Here is a 23,005-nt window from a genome sequence, read left to right as displayed (position 1 = left end):
TTAGGGAGAGGGCTACTAGATGCATGGTTTTCTTCTGATTGACAGGTGGTGAGGGAACAGGTCGATGGTTCAGGAATCTTATGCTCAGCCTGACATTACCATCCTCCACCAGTTGGGGCCTTAATTAGTTCCAGCAGAAGAACTCAAGGATGCATAACAGATTCCACATAAGTCCAGTGGGGAGGCCCTGGGACTCTGCTCTGTTGTCAAGTTGGTGTTTCTTGACTGCTTTTTCTTCATTTCTGCATCCACTTACTTCCCTAATAAGTAACTTTGGAACCCAGGAAAGGCCTGCAAACAAGAAACAAGGGATATGGAAAGGCTTTTGTGTTGTCACAAATAAAAGTGTTCATGGGAGAGATCCAGGAGAACTGAGTAACTCACACAAATGCCTGATACTCTCACCTTACCTCCCACCTTCAGCTGAAGACAGAAGAGGGTGCTGAGCATGGGGAGGGTCAGTTCTGGTGGACACCCAGGGGCGTTCTGCCTTCTCCACTGATGAGAGTGTCCCTTCTTCCTGCTGCAGGGAGGAAGACATCTTTACAAATGGAGCTTTCCCTCCTAAATGCCAGTGTTTCTCACAAGAGTGATCCTACTTCATTTTCAGAGTTTTTCCCACATATACTGTTTCTTAGAAAATAACCAGCTTAAAATAATGAATGTGCCAAAGAGACACATTTTCAGGTGGCAGATTAGCTCCCAGAGACACACTGCAGCTCACATCCTTGTTTGTCTAGACGGATGCTTAGCTTAATTGAATGCAAGTGTTATTTCTCAGCTACCAAAACCTCAGTCCCCACCACTCTAGTTGGCCTCATTACGGGGGATAATTTGTCTTAAAATCAATCTATTTTAGAATTCCTAAGACTCAAGTGGCTCCTGTCTGGCAAGTGCATAATTTAATATGACCACCTGAACACGAATACCCAGTTCTTGGGGATCTACCGGTGTTGGTTTTATCAGCTGGACGACGTCAGTGTTCAGTTGAATAATAACATCTTCAGGGAGAGTGGGCCTTGCTCGTTTCTGTGAAATATGATCTAATCTGGGACCAAGTGCTGGTCTCACAAACAGTGTTTGTCCAAGCCCCTCAGGAACAGGATGTGATCAGCAAAGTGAGTGATTTCTCTTTAACACAGAGTAATCTGTTCGCTCTCGTGTAAACAGCATTCAATTTTTCTTGGCATAATGGCTTCCTCTTTAGATGAAATGGGCCTTTTGTACTTATGAAAAATGCGTATAATTTTGGCCACTGGCTGAGATAACTTAGCTTTCTGAATTCAGATATTTTTAGAGTGCATATAAAATAGCGACTAGTAATTAATAGACTATCGATTGGTTCACCCTCGTCTAATTACAGAGTGCATATAAATCATAAGGTGTTTTACAATTAGGAAAACCCATATGAAATAACAAAATGTTATCTTAACTTTAACAAGCGTGGGCTAATGCATCATGGAATACTTGCTCTAGCATAGGTGTACTTGTGGGGAATGACTCTCCATTTATCACACACAAGGCAGACTTCTTGTTTTTGTGGACACGGCTGCACTGGAAGAAGGTGCCTGGATGAAGGCAGGTGAAATCCTGCCCTGATATCCCCAAAATGTTTGTTTCTCCTCCAGGGATTTTCTGTGTCTTCTTCCTGTCCCCAAAACCGGCAGAGCCTCACTTTGTACCTCTACGCAGGCTCCATTATTTCAGTAGTGCCAGCCAAGATCTCAGCATTTATGCAGCTTTCAGCACCCCCATCACACACACCTTATAAATGATCAGCTGCAAAGCAGATTTGAACCAGCTGAGGACAACGTTGGAATAAACAAACCTCAGCCTAAGAGTGGTTACTCTTTTTATGATGAGTTTTCCCCATTTATTTTTAAAATAAGTAGAACACTTTTATTTACACTTGCCATCTATTTCATAGAAAAAATATGGAAGAGAATTGTGCTACTCTTTTTTGGGGGGTGGGGCTTATATTGCTTCTACAATAATTAGATACTGGAAAGATTTTTTTATATTGGATGGCTATGCAGTTATTAGAGTTTTTTCCTTTCATTACCTGCTCCCATTTGTATGTATGTGAAGTTAAAAGGCTCTGAACTTTCATTATTTGGTTGAATGGTGTCTTTAAACATTTAGTTTAGAGCTGGAAGGGATTTTCAGGTCATTAAATCCAGTAGTCATTTGTGAAATGAGGGAAGTAAGCAGGAGATAAGTAGTTGAAGGGGTTCAGGACCTGTCACCCCAAAACGGGCCACTTTGTGTGTAACTGAAGGTGAGGTCGAGCTACTTGCCGCTCAAAAGCCTGTAAAGAGGCAAGGTTGGCAGAAAGGACAGTTTGCTTTCTTTCAGATGCCAGCAACAGGGGAGGGGTGGACTCCTGTCCAAAGGCCAGCTCCTCGCCACTGACAACCAGGAGGCTTTTATATATGCAGAGAGAGGGGGCTTCATGAAGAAACAGCAGTCTGTTCTGACAGTCAACTTGAAGTTGGTAATCAGTGGTCTGACCAGCATCATCTTGATTATTTTAAGCACAGTTAGCCTTCAGTTCCAGGGTCAGTTTGTTTCCATTTCTTGAGGCAAATTCTCAGAATTATGGCAGCTTATGTCATGGCTACAGTCTGGTCATCCTGTATTTAACTTCTCCATCTGGTGGGCATTTCAGTATCAGTAAGACCACTCATAGAATGTGGCTCAGAGTATTATCGACAGCCCTTGAGGAGGAACTAAAGGTCCTTGACTTTGTTCACTGACTAAGTTTTCTCCTGTTTGACTAGCTTCCCTTTGCTTCTGCGTGTTCTTACCTCTCTGATAAAACATATTCTTTGGTTAAAGTTTTTCTGAAGACAAAAGGCAGGTGGAGGACATGGCTAGGGGGTCGGGGGGGAGCCCTACAAGGACCATAGGGTCCTGCTCCGTTTCAGGTGTACTGACTATCTTGAGCTGGAGTCACCTTAAGGGCACAGATGCAGGGGGGCTTCCCCTGAACCCCTTCATCTGCCAGAATAGGGAGCCTTCACAGGAACTCGGGGTCACAGGTCCCTTCCTGGGAGCTTCACCATCAGAAAGAATGCCTCTTGTCTCAGGAGGATCCTAGAAGTGGCCCCACACCCAGACAGACCCTGCCACCAGCTGCCACCCTCCCTCCATCCTCCAAGGGCCCCTCACCTTCCCTGGAGACTCTGTGCTCTCAGAGGGGCCCGCCCCAACCCCTGTAAGGATGGTGTGTAAGCTCTCATAGTTTCCCACCATTTGGGTATTCACTTGTTCTTCTCTGTAATACCCCCAAGCGTATAATACTAAACCAAGGGCGTGTAACATTTCTCCAGTCAGTTAGTGTGTAGCCAGTTTATTCCATAAGACCCACAGGAGGGTAGAGGGAAGGCTTTCCTTCCCTACAAACTTCCCAAGATCATGAGCCTCCTAAGCTGCAGAGCTGAGGCTCAAATGCAGGACCCAGGGTCGAAGCCTGACACGTGCTGTGGCTCCCTACCAAGGTCACCCTCGGTGCCAGGCATGGGGTCCCACAGCCAGACAGAGACCTCAGACCCAGGTTCCATCTGTCCACAGCTCTGTGCCTGCTGCTGTCCTGCTGACTCAGGTGACGTGGCCCAGACCCACAAATGTGTGTGTGACTTCCAAAGGTATGGGGCGTCCCAGGATTCAGAGAATGGACTTCACTAGAAAATGTGGTCACATCTGCCTTCTGATGAATAGAAATCCATGTGAATTTAAGGACTTGACCAGCTTCCCAGGTGGCTCAGTGGTAAAGAATCTGCCTGCCAATGCAGGAGGCATGGGTTCAATCCCTGGTTCAGAAAGGTCCCTGGAGGAGGAAATGGCTACCCACTCCAGTATTCTTGTCTAGAGAATCCCATGGACAAAGGAGCCTGGCGAGCTACAGTCCATGGGGTCACAAAGAGTCGGACACAACTGAACGACTAAACAAGAGTAACAAAAAGGACTTGATAGAAAACAAATCATTTAAGAACAGTTCAAATGACCTAAATCACTTTGAGTATGGAGGGTTTATGGGAAAAAAAAGTGCGTATGAAATATTCATTTTTATGTGCACTCCGGCACTATCCAAACATTTATTTTTTAAACTGGAAGATTAGGCAAAAATTTTATTCTCAACTTATAAAGACAGACTAAGAATTAGTAGGTTGACCTGTGAGTAACGGTTAATACACCAGTTATCTTAGTCCATTCGTGCTGCTACAGCAAACGCCACGGATAGCGGCTTAAGTAGCAGACATTTATTCTCCTGAGGCTGCGGTCTGCAATGCAGCACTGCCAGTGTCTGGTGAGACCCCTCCTGGCCCACGGACAGCGTCTCCCCTGTCTCCTCGCCTGGCAGACCGATAGGGAGCTCTGATACCCCTCTCCTTATAAGAGCATCATTCCCATCCCGTTGGCTTCCTCCCTGTGACCTCATCTAACCCTCATCACCTCCTGAGACCCCACCTCCAATTGTCATCCCACTGGGGGGCAGGGCTTCAACACGTGGGTTTGGGGGGGACACAAACCTTCAGTGCCCAGTCCCCATCAGCATTTCAAAGGGTGACACCCCCTGAAGAACATTCTTAACACCTCCGCCCACTCTGACTCCAGACCCCTGCTTCCCCAGCACCTCCAGGGTTCTTCAGGAAAAGCTCTCCTTGTCTGCGCTCTCTCTCTCTCTCCACACGCTCCCTTCTCCAGGGGTTCTGTTTACTTACATCTCCCACCTCTCAGATTTCTGCTCCTTTGTCCACCAGCCCTTTCTCCCCACCTGATAGGAGTATTTAGCATGTTTTATGTTTGTTGATTAAAGTGTGTTCCCTGGCCCTGAAGTTAAGAAGAGCTGAGTTGGAAATTTCCTAGTCCTCCCAGACACTTTGGTTCTCAGAGGGTGCTGCCTGGACCAGCCTCACTGGAGAGATTTGGAACAGTCCTGGCTCAATGGATCTGGGTTGAGCCAGCATCTGCATTTCTAGCAAGCCGCCTATGGTGCTGATGTTGTTCTGAAAGTAGCCCTGGTCACAGAGAACACGCTGGTTTCCCCTTGGTTGAACCAATTGGTGGCTGTAAGGGAAAGAGTCCAAAGTAGCACCCTGTGCCCAAGGAAAGCCAGTTTGAGCATAAATGTGACTAAGAATAATGATCTCTGCATGGCTGGTGGTGATCTCTATATTGTCTTTCTCTCACTAATGACCAAAGGTGAGATGACCTCTGCTACTGCTTAGTCCCTTCACTCATGTCCGACTCTTAGCGACCCCATGGACTGCAGCCCACCAGGCTCCTCCGTCCATGGATTCTCCAGGTGAGAGCACTGGTGTGGGGTGCCGTCTTCCTAGGCAGCTGCACTCCTCACATGGTTTCCCTGCTTTCCTGGAATTTTCAGATTTCATGAATGTGTGACTGTGGCCCAAATTCAGATTACCTGGAGTTGATTCTGAATCATTTCAGCCTGTGGCACATCTGAAACTCTTCTGAAAACCTCCTCTCAGTTATGGAGCAGGGTGGATAAATAAGCCAATTATAGCAGCTAGGTCTGTGCATCAAGTTGTGTCTGACTCTTTGCAACCCCATGGACTATAGCCCGCCAGGCTCCTCTGTCCAAGTACTCTTCAGGCAAGGGTACTGGAGTGGGCCCCACTCCAGTACTCTTGCCTGGAAAATCCCATGGACGGAGGAGCCTGGAAGGCTGCAGTCCATGGGGTCGCGAAGAGTCGGACACGACTGAGCAACTTCACTTTCACTTTCATGCATTGGAGAAGGAAATTGCAACCGACTCCAGTGTTCTTGCCTGGAGAATCCCAGGGACAGGGGAGCCTGGTGGGCTGCCATCTCTGGGGTCGCACAGAGTTGGACATGACTGAAGCGACTTAGCAGCAGCAGCAGCAGTAGCCATTTCCTACTCCAAAGGATCTTTCTGACCCAGGGATCAAAACTGGATCTCCTGAGTCTCCTGCATGGGCAGGCGAATTCTTTACTGCAGAGCCACCTGGGAAGCCACATCAGCTAAGCACTCTCTGCTTAATCAAGAATCACTCTATCAAGTGCTGTTACTCAGATGTCAGTTTTGATGAATGAGAAAGGGCAAAGCAGTATAACTCCAAATAGCAGCTTATACCATCCTGTGTGGTTCCCATGATGGAGTGAGAAAATAACTGTGAAGGCATTTACTAATGTTCCACATTCATCTGCATCCCGAGTCCCATAACTTACTCTATATCGTTTTATGACGGTCTCCATTATCTTCGTGCTGGGTTGATTCACTTTACCGCTCCTGTGTTACTGTACTGATGTGGCAGCTTATTATTTAGAGTATTAATATTATTTGCAAAGTTCTGTTTGTTTCTGGAAACAAATCTAGGAGAACGATTTGACTGTCATTTCCAACCTCTGGATCAGATTTGTTATGTCAGATGTGCTTTCTATAATTTATGCATAATTCAGCAGCATGAAAATGCTTCTTTATACAAATAATAAAGATGTTACAAATGCGTGCCGGCTACACTCAACTTTTGAAAGCAGTTTCATACCTATTGTCCTGTTTCATCTTCACAACGCCCTGTGAGATGAGTATTTTCATCCCAAAATAGCTGAAATGAACTGCAGCGGAGAACTTGAGATAATGCAGATATTTGGTGCCAGAACTGAGAGTAAAACCGGCTTCTCTGGCTCATTGTTCCTTATTTTTCTGGCAGGAGGGTCACAGCTTTTTTCTCCCACTGAGCTCAGAGACCAGCTAAACACAGTCCTCTGGACACTCAACCTGTCGAAGACTTACATCGTCTCTAATTAAGAACGTCAGTAAACTTGGCCATCTCAAATCTTAGATATTTTGAATTTGCCACTCAGAAGTAAAATCATAAATATACTAACAGAATCAAACCAAAGCTGTATAATCTTTCACAGCTCACTTTATTTAACTCTTTATGTTGTGTTGGAGTATAACCAATTAACAATGTTGCGACAGTTTCAGGTGAACAACAAAGAGACTCAGCCATGCATACACATGTATCCCTTCTCTCCCAACCCCCGCTCCGATCCTGGCTGCCAGATAACCTTGAGCAGAGTTCCCTGTGCTATACAGTAGGTCCTTATTGATTATCCATTTTAAACATAGCAATGTGTACATGTCCATCCCAAGCTCCCTAACTATGCCTTCTCCCCAACCTTCCCCCTTGATAACCATAAATTCCTTCTCCAAGTCTTTGAGTCTGTGCTTTGTAGATAAGTTCATTTGTATCATTTCTTTTTAGATTCCACAAATAAGGGATGCCATCCAATGTTTCTCCTTCTCTGTCTGACTTACTTCACTCAATGTGACACTCTCTAAGGCCATCCGTGTTGCTGCAGATGGCATTAATTCATCTGCTGAGTAATATTCCCTTGTATGTATGTACACCTTCTTTATCCAGTCCTCTGTCTATAGACATTTAGGTTGCTTCCTTGTTTTGGCTATCATAAACAATGCTACAGTGAACATCGGGATGCATGTATCTATTCAAGCCATGTTTCTCACTGGATATGCCCAGGAGTGGAATTGCAGTGTCATATGGTAGGTCCATATTTACATTTTTATGGAACCTCCATACTGTTCTCTATATTGGCTGTACTAATTTCCATTCCCACCAACAGTGTAGGAAGGTTCCATTCTCTCCATATCTTCTCCAGTATGCATTATTTGTAGTTTTCTAATGATGGTCACTCTGGCTGGTATGAGGTGATACCTCTTTGTAGTTTTGATTTGCATTTCCCTAATGATAAGTGATACTGAGCTTCTTTCCATGCTTCACAGCTCATTTTAGTGAGCATGTATTGCGAGTCTGCTCTGTACTATGCCAAGCACGTGGGGGCCACAAAAATGACCAAAGCGTGGTTTCTAGTTGCTGGACACTGGCAGTCTGGGTGCATGGGATGGGTTTGGGGCAAAAGAAGCCCTACTGCCGCTACTGCTAAGTCACTTCAGTCGTGTCCGACTCTGTGCAACCCCATAGACGGCAGCCCACCAGGCTCCCCCGTCCCTGGGATTCTCCAGGCAAGAACACTGGAGTCGGTTGCCATTTCTTTCTCCAATGCATGAAAGTGAAAAGTGAAAGGGAAGTTGCTCAGTCGTGTCCGACCCTCAGCAACCCCATAGACTGCAACCTTCCAGGCTCCTCCATCCATGGGATTTTCCAGGCAGGAGTACTGGAGTGGGGTGCCATTGCCTTCTCCAAAAGAAGCCCTGGCTTACCATTAAGTCGTAAATTTACATTCCTACTAATGAAAGTGCTTACAAAGTGGGTTATTCACTTAATTGAGTAAAAACGTTTTGTCCTTTTTGTCCTTTTTCCCCAGGTTAAGGAATTAGAAGTTAAAGACCACTCCTGACATGATACAGAAGTGAGTGCTATCCATCATGCTGTCTCTCTCTGCTCCAGGATTTGTGCACCATGCATAGGACTCTCCAACACAATGGCAGTCACACCTGGGTGCTGGAGACAGAGTTTTCCCCGCTAGAATTTCCTCAGGAACTCCCTGAGGGAGTAATAATTTCTGCAGCCCAGTCATCACCCTGTCAGGACCCAACAAGTAACTATGCACAGTAATTAAGTAAGCACAACAGGAAAATTCAGATCTCGAGAGTTTGGGCTTTAGGGTTACAGATGTTCTTCTCTGCTGAGTTGTTCAGCAGTTCCTTGGGTCATAAATGTTTAATTTTTAATCTGCTTTTTATCGGTTTTGTGTAATGCAGACTGCTGGTATAGCCAAAGATTTTTTTTTTTCACTAGTGTGTTTTATGTGCCAGAAGTTTTTGATAAAGGCTTTAGTGAGATAAAATGAGGTGTATTCCCTTAAGAAAATGAACATCGCCCTACCTGAAAACACAGGTGAACATTCTTCTCATAGGACATGGGCTGTTTGGATCTCAATATTGTTTGCAGACTTCACACGATCCCGGGAAGTCACACGACTTGCAGGTGTGTTTCTGAAGCTTACATCATCTGTTTGCCCTGGAAATGTCCTCTGAAATGATCCAGGGGATGGAAACAATGGTTGTTCCAGGATATATTTATCTTTTATGACTCAAACAGCTGTCCCACTTTTCAGGAGACCTTGTGATATAGGCCTTATGTGCCAATGAAAGGTGAACTGTTAAAACACCACAAACAAGAGCTGGCAGAATCACCGGTGACATCACGTGTTTACATATCTACTAGTAGTTAAACCTGAATGCTAGTTGCCCTGGAAACATAATAGTCGTTTCAACATGTTCTGGGCATGAAGCTTTGAGGTGAAATCTTCTGTTGGGGGTTCAGCACACAACCCAGCACGGGATCTGACAGCTTAAGCACCATTCAGTGCCTCCCCTTTAGCTTGATGGAACCAAGACCCTCCTCACTCTCTCCTGTCAGTGGGACTGTCCATGCATCAAAGGACAGGGCAGGCTAGTCATCACCCTTCAGCAAAGCGGACTGATGGCCAGACAGGGGAGGAAGCCAGCCCTGCGGCCAGAGACAGTTGTAGCAAAGGGTCAAAGACTGTGAACTGCAACCCAAGGACAGGTGGGCCCGCCAGTGGGCCACGGCCGAGCTGCGCTGGTGCTGCGTCAGCGCCTGATTCTTCAGAGGCCCATGCCTGGGACCCCTGGGAAAGCAGAGACCGCGCCCTGGCCACCAGTCCTCCTGACAGGGGTCTGGGAGACCCAGAGTGTCCAGAGTGGGCTGTGGAACCATAAACGGAATAATTGAAAGTTGCTCAGTCGTGTCCGACTCTTTGTGACTGCATGGACTAATACAGTCCATGGAATTCTTCAGGCCAGAATACTGGAGTGGGTAGCCTTTCCCTTCTCTAGTGGGTCTTCCCAACCCAGGAATCGAACTGGGGTCTCCTGCATTGCAGGGAGATTGTTCACCAACTGAGCTATCAGGGAAGCCCTATAAACTGAATAATCTTGCCTCAGACCAACAAAGTCCCACTTTCCCCACTTTTCCTAAAACCAAGACATCATGCTTTCTGTTTACACGTCCGGAGTTGGCTTTCTGCCCCGTGGGCTCTGCCGCCTGCAGTTGCCAGGCTGTGGCCGTGTCCCCCTGCAGGGCTGGCTTGGGCTCAGGCATGGGTCCTCCCTGCTCCGGGCACTCACCCAGGGTCCCGTGTGCTGCCAGTGAGTTTAAAACACGGCCCTTCCCTGCAGAGTTCTTGAGAGGCTGCTCCTTCCCCTCTGGTGCACTGTTCCTGGTGGAATCTGTTTTAAACTGACGGGCCAGTAGGAATCTCTGAGGCACTGTCAATTGTAACACTTAGCAGCTATGTCACAGCACTTTGTCTGCCTACAGTATACAGACTCTACCTGTAACTCCAGGAGGTAGGACTGAAACTCCGAGGTTCTGTCTTCCACATCCAGCTCTTCATGAGTTGGAAGAATCAGTCGAAGTTGCCTAGTGTCTTTCATGGTCTCTCTCCCAGAGTAATAGAGGGGGAGCGGGCCAGCTTAGAGGTGGCACTGGAGCAGCGGGGGACCCCTTGGACACATTCAGGGGGCCTGTCAGGCTGAAACTGCTTGTGTGATTAGCTCAGCACTACTGTGCCTTCTCCCTCTCGTCATCTTGTGGATGGATGGAGGAGCACCCCAGAGGCTGTGCAGGATGGATGGAGGAGCACCCCAGAGGCTGTGCATGATGGACGGAGGAGGAGCACCCCAGAGGCTGTGCAGGACGGATGGAAGAGCACCCCAGAGGCTGTGCAGGATGGATGGAGGAGCACCCCAGAGGCTTTGCAGGATGGATGGAGGAGAAATCCAGAGGCTGTGTCCTCTGACAGCCTGCACGTGGAGCCATGAGGCAGGTCCTTTCGAGGTGGTCGGGTGACCCAGGCAAGGTATATAATTCCAGGCGGTGCTGTGTTGGTGGAGAAAAGGAGGGTTTTCGCAGTGAGGAGAGGACACTGTGAGTGCTGGAGGAGGGAGGCTGGGCTCACGTTGCTCCCTGTGACCTGCCGTGTCCTCATGTCCATGTTGGCGGGATCTCCTGGGTCAGCTCGGTCTCTCGAGTTAGGGTTTGGGAGGAGCTGGTCCAGCGAGTTAGTCCGCTGACCCACAAGACACGATGACCCTGGGCAGCCTCTCAAGAAAATGCAGTGGAGGGAGCTGCCACCAGAGCCACTGGGGTCACCTCGTGTGGAAGGTTCTGTCCTTGTGGATATGTCTCCTGTGCAGGGGAGCTCAGGAGACAAGATGGAAAGACTGCATTTGCTATGCTCCAGTTGTAAATATTCCTTTCGTGTGCTTCTAAAAGAAGCTGTTTTAAGCAAAACCTGTATTTAGAAAAGCTGATATCCTTGGAGTTAGCTTTCTGCTTCACTGACTCAAGTTTCCTAGACCGAGCGTGCATTCTACTGGGATGAGACGTCCATCAGAACATGCCTGGGTCATGAGTGAGTCCACTATGGATGTTGTGTTACAATGCAGAGCTTTCCACACTGCACTGGGAGGGTGCCTCTCACGGCGAACTCACGCATTGCACACATTGCTGTGTGATTAGTTAACATAGTACCCTCTCCTAATCTCTAGTAATTTTTCAGTATCAAACTTTTAAAGAGCAAGATGCAAAGCATCAAGTTTATAAATGCTAGAAACACAGTCAACACAATGGCATTGATACTCGTCTGTCAGTGAACATGCAGAAAGGAACAAGGAAAGATGATTGTATGAATGTAACTGTTGTTCAATCGTTCAGTCATGTCTGACCCTGTGACCCCATGGACTGCAGCACACCAGGCTTCCCTGTCCTTCCCTGTCTCCCAGAGTTCGCTCAAACTCACGTCCATTGAGTTGATGATGCCGTCCAACTATCTCATCCTCTGTTGCCACCTTCTTTCTCCTCCTGCCTTCAATCTCACCAGCATCGGAGTCTTTTCCAATGAGTCAGTTCTTCATACCATGTGGCCCAAGTATTGGAGCTTCAGCTTCAGCATCAGTCCTTCCAATGAATATTCAGGGTTGATTTCCTTTAGGATTGACTGTTTGATCTCCTTACAGTCCAAGGGACTCTCGAGAGTCTTCTCTAGCACCACAGTTAGAAAGCATCAATTCTCTGGCACTCAGCCTTCTTTACCGTCCAACTCTCAGGTCTGGGTATCAGGGCAATATTAAACTAGCAGAGCCGCCTCTGGAAAGATGGCACAAAGTCTGCTGTTGCATACTGCCCTGCCCTCATTTGGCCCCGTGTAAAGAAGTCGATTTGCAAAGCTGGAAGAAGCCAACAAATGACCAAAATAACCCCTAATTGTGAGTGAAATTAAATATAACTACAACACTGAGCCCATAAGCATGGCAGTAATATAAAATGAAGTGGAGGAAGCCCTGCCATAGTAACAACTTAGCATCCACCAGATTGTAAAGCAAATCTGGGAGGAACCATTGAATGTGCACAGAGATGATTATCACCCGACATAATCTGCAGTGAGATATATTCATGGGCACTGAGAGAACCCCACAGTCTGAACGGTGATGTTTGTGAATGATGGCCAGGCACTGGTGGTGCTAAATTCAATTCCCCGGAGCCGATGGGGCCTGGTTCTCATATGCCTTGTGTGGCGGGGACCTGACATGAGCTAACCAATTGCAGGAGATAGGCCCTGTTACCCTACCAGTGGGGTCACTGGGTGGCAGCACTGGGGAAGACAGTGGCTGAGTCAGCCTGGGTTTTGACAGGAGCCCTGCCTTTAGAAAGCCCTTTGATCCTGCAAGTAACAACGCCCTTCTTGTCTGTCAGAATGTGGTATTTCCATCTCTCAGAGGCCTGGGTGGGATTAAAGGACTTTTAAACTTTCTTCGCAGATGTTACTTCCATCCATGGCAGTCACGACTGGGGGTAGGATGCTAGCCCTGGCCTTGCCTAGACCATCACCACTGTCCTGGTTTCATGGGCCAGAAATGCCTCGAATCACCCTCATCGTATCTTAGAACACCCTCAGAACATCCACAAGCACCTGGGGGTATGTAAGCTGCTCCTGTGCCCGCAGGAGAACCTTGTCACTGGGCCATCCTGAGTCCACAGAGCATCCGAGTCCTGACCCCGTGCTGCTTCACCACCCTCCTTGCTCTCCCACTGGTCCATTCAGAACTCACTCCAGGGGGATGCCCAGGGGTCTCTCCTGTCTCACCCCAGGGTACCTTGAAGTTCATGTCTACTTAGGGTTTTCCTTCCCCTGCTACAAGTATGTGTGCAGTTAGACATATACCCCCTCTGTGGAGAAGGATAACCTGAAAGCAACAGAGAAAACACTTGAGGAGGGCACTGGGACCCTCCCGCTGGGGTGGGTGTCTGCACGACGTGGCGCCATCTCCAGGTTTCGGCAGTACAGAGGACACCATGATGGCCAGAGTATGAGGAACAAAAATAGAACCTCTGCTTTTAGCAGCGTTCACCATAAGTTGGAAGGACTGGTACTTTTATGCAAAAAGCAGCATCACCTTGCACCCTCTGAGGAGGAGTCACCCGATAAAAAACAGTTCCTGACACTGAGGGGCACAGCCGATGCAGGGCAGTCACCCTGGACCAGATGGCCTGGAATCTGGTTTGCACCATACATGCTGGCCACACCTCCTAAACTTCCAGTTGCATGGGCCTCAGACATTCCTCTTCCAAAATACACTTAAGCAGAAACCTGCCCAGAGAGCAGGCTTGGTACCCTGGGTGCTGCATCACATCCCTACTTGCACTCTGAGGCCCCTGGGAGCTACACCAGGGTCTCTGCCTGGTCTCTCCCGGGTCTCTGCCCATCTCTGGCATTCCATCACAGCAGCCTGAGCGGAGGAAGTCAGTGCCCTTCCCATCGTACCATGTCTTGTCTTCCCGAGATGAGCATCCCAGACCTTCTGTCTTCAGCCTGCTGCTGAGACCCACCCAGCTCCCAAAATGCTCTAACAGCCAAATCCCTGCCTTTAAGAGCACAGCCAAGAAGCAGAGCCAAACACTGGCGCAGCAGCTCGAGCCCCAGCCACTGCGATGAGGGCGAGGACACAGGAGCCAGACACAGGCTCAAGTTTTAAGGAACCCGCCCCGCTCCATGTCTTTGCTCCAGCCTGTTACTCATATCCTCCCAGAATGGCCTTCTGAAAGCTCTTCAGCACTGGCTCCACCTTGTAGTTCCTTTCCACATGAACTCAAATCCTGTCTTGTTTATGAGGCCTTTTCTGAGGCAGTCATAATTAGTCCCTCTCTCCTGTCATCTCCCAGGATACTGTGGCCATTCTGTTTTGTATGAAAGAAAATTGCAAAAAGTTTACCTTCCTTTTCATAACACAAATTCCTAGAGATGAGAGCTGGATTTAATTAATTAGTCAAAGTACCTAGCCATGGGCCTCACATTCATTCACTTACCCATCCACTGGATTTTTTTCTTTTCTAATGAAACATTTACTAAGAGTCTACCATTTTTTATGTGCTTAAGAAACAGAAAATTCCTAAAGACATGTGGAAAATTCTTAAAGAGATGGGAATACCAGATCACCTTACCTGCCTCCTGAGAAATCTGTATCCTAGGTCAAGAAGCAACAGTTAGAACTGGACATGCAACAACAGACTGGTTCCAAATTGGGAAAGTAGTACATCAAGGCTGTATATTGTCACCTTGTTTATTTAACTTACATGCAGAGTACATCATGCGAAGTGCCAGGCTGGATGAAGCATAGGCTGGAATCCCGATTGCCGGGAGAAATATCAATAACCTCAGATACACAGATGACGCCACCCTTATGGCAGAAAGTGAAGAAGGACTAAAGAGCCTCTTGATGAAAGTGAAAGAGGAGAGTGAAAAAGTTGACATAAACTCAACATTCAGAAAACGAAGATCATGGCATCCAGTCCCATCACTTCATGGCAAATAGATGGGGAAACAATGGAAACAGTGACAGACTTTATTTGGGGGGGCTCCAAAATCACTGCAGATGGTGACTGCAAACATGAAATTAAAAGATGCTTGCTCCTTGGAAGAAGAGCTATGACCAACCTAGACAGCATATTAAAAAGCAGAGACATTACTTTGCCAACAAAGGTCCATCTAGTCAAATCTATGGTTTTTCCAGTAGTCATGAATGGATGTGAGAGTTGGACCATAAAGAAAGTTGAGCAATGAAGAATTGATGCTTTTGAACTGTGGTATCTGAGAAGACTCTTGAGAATCCCAGAGGACTGTAAGGATATCCAACCAGTCCATCCTAAAGGAAATCAGTCCTGAATATTCATTAGAAGGACTGATGCTGAAGCTGAAACTCAGCTTTGGCCACCTGATGCAAAGAACTGACTCATTGGAAAAGACCCTGATGCTGGGAAAGATTGAAGACAGGAGGAGAAGGGGACGACAGAGGATGAGATGGTTGGATGGCATCACCAGCTCGATGAATGTGAGTTTGAGCAAGCTCCAGGCGTTGATGATGGACAGGGAAGGCTGGTGTGCTGTAGTCCATGGGATCGCAAAGAGTCAGACATGAATGAGTGACTGAACTGAATTGAACTTAAGAAAAAAACCCAAAACAAAACACCTAATTGCTTTTTCAACTTCAGCATGTGATTTCCTCAATTCACAGACCCATAGCTGGACCTGGAGGAGTGGATGAGAGAGTCTCATTTTTATTTTAGAGTTGTCGATCCTCTCATATTTCTACCTATGATGCTGAATTATGCATAAAATAAGTACTGGCAGCATGTAAGAGATGAGGGAGAGGTTTGAACTGGAGTTGCTGAAGATCCCAAGAAGGTAGAATGTTTGCCTGGAGTGTGGACTGATCCTTGAATGATGAGTAAGCCTGAAGAAGTCATTCAAAGGGAGAATGAGGAGATTGAAAGCCCCAAGCCCTCAGACGTGCTCAGCAAGAAGGAGGAAACCAGAAGACAGGAGAGGCCTGTGGGGCAAACACACAAAGTTAGCACAAGGGGATAAGAGCCAGACTCTAAGACTTTGAAAGACAAGACTCTTTTTTATTTTTTTTTTAATGTAAATATAGGTGATTCACAGTATTATGTCACTATCAGTATTCAGTTAGTGATTCAGAACTTTTGTAGATTATATTTCATTGTAGGTTATTATAGGCTATTAGGGGCTTCCCCAGTGTCTAAGAGAGTAAAGAATCTGCCTGTGATACAAAAGACCCAGGTTCAGTCCCTGGGTTGGGAATATCCCCTGGAGAAGGGAATGGCTACCCACTCCAGTATTCTTGCCTGGAGAATCCCATGGACAGAGGTTGCCAAAAATCAGACATGACTCAGCAACTAACACACACACACACACACAGAGGCTATTAGAAGATATTGAGTATAATTCCCTGTGCTATATGATATATCCTTATCTATGTTATGTATAGTCATTTGTATCTGTTAATCCCATGCCCCTAATTCGTCCCTTCCCCATCCCTCTTCCTTTTGTTAACTGTAAGTTTTTTTTTCTTCTGTATCTGTGAGTCTGTTTTGCATATATATCCATTTGTGTTATTTTTAGATTCCACATATAAGTGATACAAAAAATATTTGCCTTTGTCATCTGACTTATTTCACTAAACATAGTGTTCTCAAGATCTATCCATGTTGCTACAAATGGCATTATTTCATTATTCTGATGGCTGAGTACTATTTCATTGTGTGTGTGTGTATATATATCACATCTTCTTAATCCAGTTGGCTATTGATGGACACTTGGTTTGCTTTCATGTCTTGGCTATTGTGAGTAGCGCTACAACAAACACTGGGGTTAGGATTCATGTATCTTTTTGAATTAGTGCTTTCGTTTTCTCTGGATGTAAACCCAGGAGTGGTATTGCTGGATCATATGATAGTTCTACTTTTAGTTTTTTAGGGAACTTCCATACTGTTCTCCATAGTGACTGCCCCAGTTGATATTCCCACCAACAGTGTAGGAGGTTTCCCTTTTCTCCACATCCCCACGAACACCTGATATCTGTAGACTTTTTGATGCTGGCCATTCAGGCAGGTGTGCAGTGATACCTCACTGTGGTTCTGATTTGCATTTCTCTAATAATTAGTGATATTGATCACCTTTTAATGTGCTAGCTGGACATCTGCATGCCCTCTTTGGAGAAATGTCTGTTGAAGTCTTCAGGCAGCTTTTGATTGGATTGTTTGGGGTTTTGATACTAGTTTGCATGAGCTGTTTATGTATTTTGGATATAACCCCTTCTTGGTCTCATCATTTGCAAATATTTACTCTCATTCCATGGGTTATCTTTTCATTTTGTCAATAGTTTTCTTTGCTGTGCAAAAGGTTTTAAGCTTAATTAAGTCCTATTTGTTCATTTTTGCTTTTATTTCTTTTGCTTTAGGAGACTGAGCCAAAAAATATTGCTACAATTTATGTCAAAGATCAAACCCTAAGCTAAGGTGTTGAGTCTCTAAAAATGGGAAATCAGGCATTGACTCTATTTAGTCTCCATCCTGGGAAGTTCACCCTGGCCCCAGAAGAATCCCTGTCTCCCCTGGGCTCCTCTCATGTCTGAGCCTCCTTCCAGGCCTCTGCAAGTTCCTGGGGTGACTGGTCGATCCCACTGACTCCTTACTGCCTCAGCACCCTCCTAATTTCAATATGTCTCATGGTGGGTGTGTGTTTTAGGGGTAGGAGTGGAGGAGTGAAGGATCAGAGAGGTAGGAGAAGGATATTTTCAGTTTATAGTGGTTTTGTGTTCATTCCCTCTTTCCTAAGCTCACACAAATCTATCTTCAGGTTTTCCCCTCCTTAGAAATCTCTTATTTGGGGGGCTTCCCTGGTGGCTCAGTGGTGAAGAATCCACCTGCCAATGGAGGAGATGTGGGTTCCATCCTTGGGTCAGGACGATCACCTGGAGAAGGAAATGGCAACCCATTCCAGTATTCTTGGGTGGAAAATTCCATGGGCAGAAAAGCCTGGTGGGTTACAGTCCATGGGGTCCTTAGAAATCTGCGTGCCACCAGTAGACACCTCAAGAAGACTCTGAGCTGGCCGTGTTATGCTCATCACACAGGTGGGGAAGCTAGTAGGCAGATGAAGCCATGAGCCCAACTTACATGGCAGACTGGCAGCTCATGCACCTCACGCCCACAGGGGTGTGGTGGGTGGTGACTCCCGCTGGCCGGAACCACCCCCAGCGCGCTCCCTCTCACTGTTGCTACCCAAAGCCCACTTCCCCTCTGCAGACACAGTTTGTTTGAACCCATTAAAGGTGACGGAAAGGGTGCTCTCCAAACCCCTGCGGATACGGAGTTCCTTCTTCCTCTCTTCCTCACCTGCCTTTCCAAAACACCAGTGAGAAAAGGAGATCAGTGTAAGAATTGGAAACAGAAAAGAGTTATGGTCCCCAGGGTTAGGAGAAGGGAAGATTTGGGGGTTTTCTCAAATTATTTGAAATAATAAAAGAATGGGATTCAGGGAGCTGTGTTTTCTTTTTGTTCCGAAGCGTTTACTTACAGTGGAAGTGCTGAGATTCGGCTCTAAAGAGAAATGAAGTTACAAGATGTAAGGTTTACAGTGTCCATGCCTTATAGTATAACATAGGTATTTTTAAAGTAAGTTACAACAATTTCCTTGATTGAAAAAATGTTATCAGAATCTTTGTGTAGGTGGTGATTTGGAAATCTATTGATGTTTGGATAATGTGCAACAGTTGTTTTCATCATTTTAAAAAAATAACATTTCCAAAACTTGCTGTACAGACTTTTTGTAACATATTTGTGATTATTTTGCCAAGTCCATAAAGAATATACATATATTCATTCGATAACTTTTGCTTAGATGTACTTTGATGATTTTCTTGCCTGTCACTGACTTTTTTTTTTAATTGGCGTATAGCTGCTTTGTGTTAGTTTCTGCTGTACAACAAAGTGAATCAACTGCACATACGCATATATCCCCTCATGCTTGGGTTTTCTTCCCATTTAGGTCACCAGAGGGCACTGAGTGAATCCCTGTGCTATACAGTAGGTTCTCATTAGTTATCTGCTTTATTGATACATAGTATCAATAGTATGTATATGTCAATCCCAGTCTCCCAGTTCATCCCACCACCATCGCTTCTTGGTGTCCATACATTTGTTCTCTACATGTGTGTCACTATCTCTGCAGATAAGTTAATCTGTTCCATTTTTCTAGACTCCACATACATATGTTACTATATGTATGTATACATATACAATACTTGTTTTTCTTTCTCACTCACCTTAATCTGTATGACTGTTTTCTAGGTCCATATGCACCTCTGCAAATGGCGTGTTTTATTTTTATGGCTGAGTAATATTCCATTGTATATAGGTACCACAGCTTATTTATCAGTTCCTCTGTTGATGGCTATTTAGCTTGCTTCCCTGTCTTGGCTATTGTAAATAGTGCTGCTATGCACATTGAGGTGCCTGTATCTTTGTGAATTGCGGTTTTCTCCCGGTGTATGCCCAGAAGTGGGATTGCTGGGTCATATGGTAGCCCTATTTTTAGTTTTTTAAGGAATCCATACTGTTCTCCATGGTGTCTACACCAATTTACATCCCAACCAACAGTGCAAGAGGGTTCCCTTTTCTGCACACCCTCTCCAGGATTTATTGTTTGTTGGTTTTTGGTGATGGCCATTCTGACTGGTGTGAGATGATACCTCATTGTGGTTTCAATTTGCATTTCTCTAATAATTAGTGATGCTGAACATCTTTTCATGTGTTTGTTGGCCATCTTTATGTCTTCTTTGGAGATGTGTCTGTTTTCCACCCATTTTTGATTGGGTTGTTTACGTTTTTGATATTGAGCTACATGAGCAATTTGTATATTTTGGAGATTAATCCTTTGTCAGTTGCTTCATTTGCAAATATTTTCTCCTCTTCTGAGGTCTGTCTTTTCATTTTATGGTTTCCTTTGCTGTGCCAAAGCTTGCTGTAATGTATGTCTCAGAGTGTTTTGCCTACATCTTCCTCTAAGACTTTTATAGTTTCCTACCTTACAGTTAGGTGTTTAATCTATTTTGAGTTAATTTTTGTGTCGGGTGTAGGGAGTATTCTGATTTCATTCTTTTACATGTAGCTATTCAGTTTTCCCAGCACCACTTACTGAAGAGAATGTCTTTTCTCCGTTACATATTTTTGTTTCCTTTGTCATAGATTAGGCGACCATACAGAGAAGGCAATGGCACCCCACTCCAGTACTCTTGCCTGGAAAATCCCATGGGTGGACGAGCCTGGTAGGCTGCAGTCCATGGGGTCGCTAAGAGTCAGACACAACTGAGCGACTTCACTTTCAATTTTCACTTTTCACTTTCATGCATTGGAGAAGGAAATGGCAACCCACTCCAGTGTTCTTGCCTGGAGAATCCCAGGGATGGGGGAGCCTGGTAGGCTGCCGTCTATGGGGTCGCACAGAGTCGGACACGACTGAAGCGACTTAGCAGCAGCAGCAGCAGGTGACCATAGGTGCATGGGTTTATCTTTTGGTTTCCTATCCTGCCCTGTTGTTCTGTGTTTCTGTTTTTCTTTGCCTGGCACTGTCTTGAGAAAGCATTTCATATTGTTTAAGAAAAAAAAATGTAATAGTGCATAGTTACATTCACTGAGACTTTTCACCTTAATCCTACTTTAAAATTTGTATTACTAAAGCAGAGCCTACCAGTAAAAGACTAGACTACTACATTACAGAGTATATTTCTATTTTAAGAAACACTTCCTGCATTCTGAAATGTTAATGGGATTATGTTTGAATTTCATAGAATTCAGATACTAGGAGTAGACTTTTCGATGCCATATGAATCTAGTTCCCCGCTTTCAAATATCAAGTGACTTCCTTCACCCTTGTTATCCCTTGAGGTGCTTTCAAACAGTAGTGCTGTAGCAATAAAATTTAACCGTAGCCATTATATGTGAAAGGAAGCAAGGGGAAAAAATCAGCCTTGAGTTTGTGAGGACTCTGCAGGTCTCTGCTTTCACTGCTTGTCTCAGAGCTTCGTCTGTCTGAACGCCAGTTCTCCAGTAATGGCAGGGTTTCCACTTGGCGATGCTGGGCATGTGTGACAGACCTGCACTCACTACATCTCTCCAAGAATGATGCTCATAAAATAAACACCCAACCATAGGAAAATAAATTGTGTGTCTTTGTTAATATGAATTCATAGGAACTTAAATATATTCCTGACACATAAAATGGACACTTTTTTTCCGTTTATGGATCTCAATTTGAACCTCCCAACTGAAAAACTTCTTGGCTGAAAAACTGGAAGCCCATAATATTCGAGGCATTTTAGGAAAGGAGAACAAATCAAAATAGCGCAGTGGAGCACCCGTCATAGAAACACGTGAGGACTGTTGGTGTGTATTCCAGTTAGCCTGCTGACAGCAGCTACAAGGTTGGCCCCAGGTTTAATGAATGTTGTTTATGTCAGATACACCCAAATCCATGGGATTACCCAAGTCTCTGTTGATCTAAAGCACCTGGGATTTCTCCTGTCTGTATGTTTTCATTTAAGGGCGAATTTACTCCAGAAAAGCTCAAAGGAGCATTCCAAAATATATTGCAGCAACGTTAAATTTAACCAATTGTCTTGAATTTAAGCAGCGTATGGACATTGTACATGATATGTGTAAAGCTGTTACTCGCGGTGTCAGCTGTTGACAAATCAAATGTGATTCTGGTGTGGCAGGAAGCCCAGCATGTGCTGCAGGACTGCCCTGGGGCAGGGGGAGGGGAAGCACGGCCTTCCAGGGCTGGGTCAATGGGCGCCGCAGAAAGGACCTGATTTAAATAACACTGGAACCCATGAATATCCGCTGGGCTCCCAGGCTGCCCGGATTTGATTCCTAAGCTGCAAAGAAACCTTCCTACTGGGTTGAGGGTGGCTCCAGGCCCCTCTGGGCGCTACACTTTCATGTCTTAGAGACCAGATGAGGGCAAGGCCTTGTGGGGCTGTGGCTGGCATCCGACCAGCGGTCCATAGGCCTCTTTCTTGGTCTCAAGCAATGTGGCGACAATGGCTCTATTATGGCATCCGTGCTTACGTCCTCACACTTCACATGCTAGATCGACGGGAGCATAACGAGTGGAGCCATCAAAGAGACCGGCTCAAAGTCTGGGTTTGAAAACACCCATAGATCGCACAGTCCCCAGCCGGGCTTTCCCAGGGGAAAGGGCCCGGAAGGCGGATGGGAGGCAGCCAGAGGCTGCCGCCTGCTCTGTGCCAGGCTGCCCTCTCTGCGTTCATCCTGCAGAGTCACGGGGATTCCCAGGGAGATCGAGGGAGGCTGGGGTGTCAAGGCTTCTCACGAATGCCAGTGAGCATGTGATGGGGGCGCCTGGGCTCTGTGTCCTCCAGGAGCAAGCAGGAGACATTCACATGCCTGTGGTACCCAGGCGAGGGGCGAGGATGCAGCAGACCCAACAGGATGGGTGTGGGACCAGGTGAAAAGATGCTCGATTGCAGCTGAGGCACCAGCACACCATTCTGTCTGAGCACCAGACCCCCACCCCGGTGCAAGTGCTAGAATCAGCTACGGAAGAATGGAGTCATAACCATGGCACTGATAGGAACCTTAAAAATCTGGTCTGAGAAAACCACGTCTGGAAAGTGTTCTCGAAAACACAGTGGTCCATTTAGCCAGGCGGACGGTCTCACAGAACCCCTCAGGGGTCTGAGCAAGAGGCACGAGTGTTAAAATCCACTTTTAACAAGAGCCATTCAGGTCACAATGGACCAAGAAAAATCCATCACTTACGGACTCATGGAAAATCACTTTTTAAAAAGACATGGTTTTATCACTTTGCTGCAATTTCTTACACATGATTTGAGTCTTGATGACAGACCAACCCATTAACAAGCTTCTGGGTTTCTTAGGTAGGCTCTGCTAGACAATAAACCAACCGCACTTGGTTAAATCAAGTGGATTCAACAGTCTTCTGCACAAGCCACAAGAAGCAGATGACCTCCACCTCACTAGGTGGCAATTCCAAGTAGCCCCGCTTTGCTGTGGTCTTGTTTGTTGTTTCCCTGCATAGTGGTACAGTATCTCAAAATGTG

This window comes from Bos indicus x Bos taurus, chromosome 13 (genome assembly GCF_003369695.1).
Source record: "Bos indicus x Bos taurus breed Angus x Brahman F1 hybrid chromosome 13, Bos_hybrid_MaternalHap_v2.0, whole genome shotgun sequence".
Classification (NCBI taxonomy): domain Eukaryota; kingdom Metazoa; phylum Chordata; class Mammalia; order Artiodactyla; family Bovidae; genus Bos; species Bos indicus x Bos taurus.
Note: the sequence above shows the minus strand (reverse complement) of the source record.